The 5,392-nt window shown below is 38.9% G+C and overlaps 1 long non-coding RNA gene across 2 annotated transcripts; it reads right to left on the minus strand.

The window, feature by feature from the left end:
* Positions 1-1,322: 1,322 nt before the first annotated feature.
* Positions 1,323-1,830, minus strand: LOC146855418 (uncharacterized). 2 transcript variants are annotated; one of them, XR_014980835.1, is made up of 3 exons: positions 1,735-1,830; positions 1,525-1,632; positions 1,323-1,429 (listed from the first exon to the last, which is right to left on the minus strand). It is a non-coding gene; the product is annotated as an uncharacterized LOC146855418 (long non-coding RNA). The 2 variants fall into 2 exon arrangements; XR_014980834.1 differs by having other exon boundaries at positions 1,382-1,435.
* Between the last annotated feature and the right edge of the window lie 3,562 nt (positions 1,831-5,392).

A 5,392-nucleotide genomic window follows, 5' to 3' on the forward strand; every position in this document is an offset into this window, starting at 1 on the left:
TGCCAGGCCCTAACCTTCCCATTTCTTACATGTGAGTCATATCTAAGGTAGGCCCAATTTATCCCCCTGGGCAGAGTGCAGTGCATGTGAAAGGTAAGACATGTACTGGGTGTGTGATGTGTCCTGATAGTGAAATACTGTGTATTTCGTTTTTCACTATTGAAAGGCTATCTGTCCCGTAGGATATCATGCAAGTTTATTTGTAACATCTTACAAGCATCATTTCTATTGGGACAAGATAAAGAAATGTAGTTTAGGCTCTCTTTAAACTCAGGTAAGAGAAAGGGTTCCCTTAAGGCACAAATAAAAACAGGTATAAAATAATGTACCTTATAACTTAACAAATACATACAACAAAATATGGAAAAGTTAAAAGTTCATTTATTTGAATATATTAAAAAACAGTCATTAGGGATAACTAGACTAAATCCCTGAACTAAAACATGATAAAATTGAGACAATATATATAATTGCGACCTGCACAATTACAAGCAGACAGAACAGTTACAACACACATTTGTTGGATACAGGTTTGTATATTCTTTCTCCGCTCTAATGACACCAGAGTAGTATCACTACCAAATCAGCGTATCTATTATGGTGTTGGAGACTTGAATTATACGCTTTAGGTTGCGTCGACGCGTTTCAGTGATAACTCCTTCTTATAATCACCTTTATCAAGACATAAAATTTGTCTGCCAGAACCAGAGGGTATGTAAAATTGCCCTAGGATTAAATGTCATGCAGAGAATTAGCATCATTGTTAACTCAGTGGACTTATAGCATTACTGTAGTTAATACATGGAAAAAATCACAACATGTTCACTATTCATTGTCTTCTGTTATCTCTATTACTTATGTTGATTACAATGAGCTCCATTTTTTCTCTCTAGGTTAACATGTGCATTTTTTCAAAATATTAGACAAACCTTAAGAAAAACATAGAAACAATTTACTGGAAGTGGCTCATGACTTTTAACTTTATCGCTCAAAATTTGGCCACATGCTTTATCGACAATAAAAATTACTGTAAACAATTCTGTATTTTCCCGATTTATCTTGAGCTAACAAAGCAGTAAGTAAGGCTATTTATTCGGAAAACGTATTAATAACCTTTCCTAGGTAACCCAATTATACTACCTTGGTTCCACATAAAAAAAAATTTTGTTCTAGAAACACAGGTAAGGGGCACTTGGGGCCTCAGATTTCACTAATCTTGAAACAGAAGGGGGGTACGGGTCCACTAAACCAGAAGAATTGTAACAAAGAACACCCAAGTTTCAGAGATAGACGTATGGGGTAGTCATATTAATATCAGCTTACCCTGGGATAATATTGACGATCCTTTATAGGGATCACTTCACGTTTCCTAATTGGAGCGTGGGCTTCTGTAGTCGCCTTATACAATGCTGCTGGTAGAAGTATATTTCTGTTTCTGTGGTAACATGGAGTTTTGCATTAATGCATATCTTATATAATGCTACATTGTTAGGGAAAGAAGAGATAGTTTACATTCATGCGTACCTGTTCTGAATAAATGCGATCTTTTGTTGTCCCCCTGAACATGGAAGACCAAGGGAAATTGGTTGTGTTGTAGACCATAAGTGTTATATGCAATCAGGCCAAAATTGCCTGTGCCATAGGACAAGAAAGAAAAACCAAGGAATATTGGTTAGCTAGCGAGTTCTAACATAAAGCTCGAACAATCAATAGCATCTGTTAAAAGGAAGTTACCATGTATAAATATAAATATCACGAATTCTCCACTTCTGGCGGGTTATGTTACAGGAGGTTGTGGTTATAATTCTCTTTTAGGCTTCACAAAGATAACCTAAAATCAATTTAAGATGTAATTTAGCTGTTTTATTAGCTTTAAGTTACTCTCCAGATATACTACTCCAATTAAGTAAGAAAATTAAGTTAGCTTACCTATGATATATGGCCAAATAAGGGTTCTGCTCTCTATAAGGGTCCGAGTCGTGTGTCAGGACTAGCAGAGTTCTGCCTTATAGAGAGCAGAACCCTTATCTACTAACTAGGTGAGTGAACATCCTGACCTTACTTCGATTTCTGAAGGAAATTAGTAGAGACCGTAGGTCTTATTTAAATCCAGTATGGCTCCAATTTTTGACTGCCTGTCTCTAATTCATTCACAGGTAGACTCTCATTATATTTGGCCATATATCATAGGTAAGCTAACCTAATTTTCTTACTTAATTGGATTAGTATATCTGGAGAGTAACTTAAAGCTAATAAAACAGCTAAATTACATCTTAAATTGATTTTAGGTTATCTTTGTGAAGCCTAAAAGAGAATTATAAACACAACCTCCTGTAACATAACCCGCCAGAAGTGGAGAATTCGTGATATTTATATTTATACATGGTAACTTCCTTTTAACAGATGCTATTGATTGTTCGAGCTTTATGTTAGAACTCGCTAGCTAACCAATATTCCTTGGTTTTTCTTTCTTGTCCTATGGCACAGGCAATTTTGGCCTGATTGCATATAACACTTATGGTCTACAACACAACCAATTTCCCTTGGTCTTCCATGTTCAGGGGGACAACAAAAGATCGCATTTATTCAGAACAGGTACGCATGAATTTAAACTATCTCTTCTTTCCCTAACAATGTAGCATTATATAAGATATGCATTAATGCAAAACTCCATGTTACCACAGAAACAGAAATATACTTCTACCAGCAGCATTGTATAAGGCGACTACAGAAGCCCACGCTCCAATTAGGAAACGTGAAGTGATCCCTATAAAGGATCGTCAATATTATCCCAGGGTAAGCTGATATTAATATGACTACCCCATACGTCTATCTCTGAAACTTGGGTGTTCTTTGTTACAATTCTTCTGGTTTAGTGGACCCGTACCCCCCTTCTGTTTCAAGATTAGTGAAATCTGAGGCCCCAAGTGCCCCTTACCTGTGTTTCTAGAACAAAATTTTTTTTTATGTGGAACCAAGGTAGTATAATTGGGTTACCTAGGAAAGGTTATTAATACGTTTTCCGAATAAATAGCCTTACTTTGTTAGCTCAAGATAAATCGGGAAAATACAGAATTGTTTACAGTAATTTTTATTGTCGATAAAGCATGTGGCCAAATTTTGAGCGATAAAGTTAATAGTCATGAGCCACTTCCAGTAAATTGTTTCTATGTTTTTCTTAAGGTTTGTCTAATATTTTGAAAAAATGCACATGTTAACCTAGAGAGAAAAAAATGGAGCTCATTGTAACTAACATAAGTAATAGAGATAACAGAAGACAATGAATAGTGAACATGTTGTGATTTTTTCCATGTATTAACTACAGTAATGCTATAAGTCCACTGAGTTAAAAATGATGCTAATTCTCTGCATGACATTTAATCCTAGGGCGATTTTACATACCCTCTGGTTCTGGCAAACAAATTTTATGTCTTGATAAAGGTGATTATAAGAAGGAGTTATCACCGAAACGCATCGACGCAACCTAAAGCGTATAATTCAAGTCTCCAACACCATAATAGATACGCTGATTTGGTAGTGATACTACTCTGGTGTCATTAGAGCGGAGAAAGAATATACAAACCTGTATCCAACAAATGTGTGTTGTAACTGTTCTGTCTGCTTGTAATTGTGCAGGTCGCAATTATATATATTGTCTCAATTTTATCTTGTTTTAGTTCAGGGATTTAGTCTAGTTATCCGTAATGACTGTTTTTTAATATATTCAAATAAATGAACTTTTAACTTTTCCATATTTTGTTGTATGTATTTGTTAAGTTATAAGGTACATTATTTTATACCTGTTTTTATTTGTGCCTTAAGGGAACCCTTTCTCTTACCTAGGTTGAATAACCCTATTTCCCTTGGCCTTCACAAGGGGTACCTCTTTGTTTTTCATATCTCTTTAAACTCAGAATTTAATTTTAAATTTAATTATTTTCAGTAAAGATGGTTTTCAAATTGTGTGTTTGAAAATGCAACTTTTAGAAACTAGGCATTTTCTTGCTTGGCCATCCTATGTGCCTCTGCTGAGTTGTGTATTGACCGCCTGGTTTTGGAGTGACAGGGTCTGGGGATGTGCTTTCACTGCAGACAGCTTCTGGGGGGGGGGTTGAGGTGTGTCCTATCTTTCCTGGATGACTTAGAACTGAGCTTAATGGGCCTGGGCTGCATTTAGAGTAGTGGGAGGAGTTTCTCTTGCGCCTGAATAGGCCCTGTCTTCTGTTCTCAATGCTGTCTCCCCCTCCTGCCAAGAAGCTGTACCAGAGAGGAAAAAACTGGTTTAGACTGAGTTGAGGGACTTTTTGCCACACGAGAACAAAGGAAGATCTGGTCTAAATACTGGGGCCTAGACCCCAGAACTTTAGAATACATCTGGGCTCAAGAGGAATCTCTGCCAAGGAGAAGAACTGGAGAAGCTATAAGGAAGAGTACTACCCCTTTGCTGTGTGGATGCTTTGCTGGGTGGGTCTGCAGTGGGTGATCCTGCCAAGGAGAGGACACAGACTGAACTGTGCTGTGTATCCTGCTTGAAGAAGATCTCCAAGGGCTAGGTGTCAAGTTCCTGTTCTGAAGTTTCCCGGCACAACGACTTCCTTTCCTCTGTCCTCCTGCACCTGGAACTGCTGTTCCAGCTGCCACAGAACAATGCCGCAACCTGCAACAAAGCCATGGGAACCGCTGATGAAGTGCATGAAGCAAAGCCCTGACTTGCACTGCAGCCCGACACCTGCCAACGGCACACCGTATTGACTCTGATGCTTTCACCGAGGCTGCTGACTGCACTTGATTCAAGGGCACCGCTTATGACACTCCCCAACACTGGTACTTCTTCATTGCAGAGCCGATACCTGATGTGAGTGACCTGCCAATCCATCAACCCTGCACTGTCGTAAGAAACCGGCACCTTGCTGCCACTGCGACATTACCCCCCCCCCCCCAGCAACAGTTAGAAACTGACGCCTTGCCTCTCGGACAACAGTAAGAAACCGACACCTCACCTCCCCTGCGGCCGTAAGGATTCGGCACTGCCTGGCATCAATGACGCGTCACCTCCCCAATGCCATGCACCATCTGTTTTCATCGTTTTGCCAAGGTACTTTTCTTGGGGATCCCTGCAACTCCATTCATGGCCTGAGTACGGCATCGTATTTGGCCCAGGGGGAGCTATTTGTTACTACAAGCCTTATATTTGTGAATAACCTATTTTGTATGATATCTTGACATATGTATGGTGGATTTTTGTTGTTTTGGTTTTGTTTGGTTTAGGTAAAGATTTCCTATTTTTCTAAACTGGTGTGATGTCCATTTGTAGGGTTTTCACTGTGTTACTTTATGTGTGCACAAATGCTTTAAACACTGCCTCTGAGCTAAGCCTGACTTCTGGTGCCAA

The sequence above is a fragment of the Triturus cristatus genome, chromosome 4_1 (assembly GCF_964204655.1).
Source record: "Triturus cristatus chromosome 4_1, aTriCri1.1, whole genome shotgun sequence".
In the NCBI taxonomy this organism is placed as follows: Eukaryota; Metazoa; Chordata; class Amphibia; order Caudata; family Salamandridae; genus Triturus; species Triturus cristatus.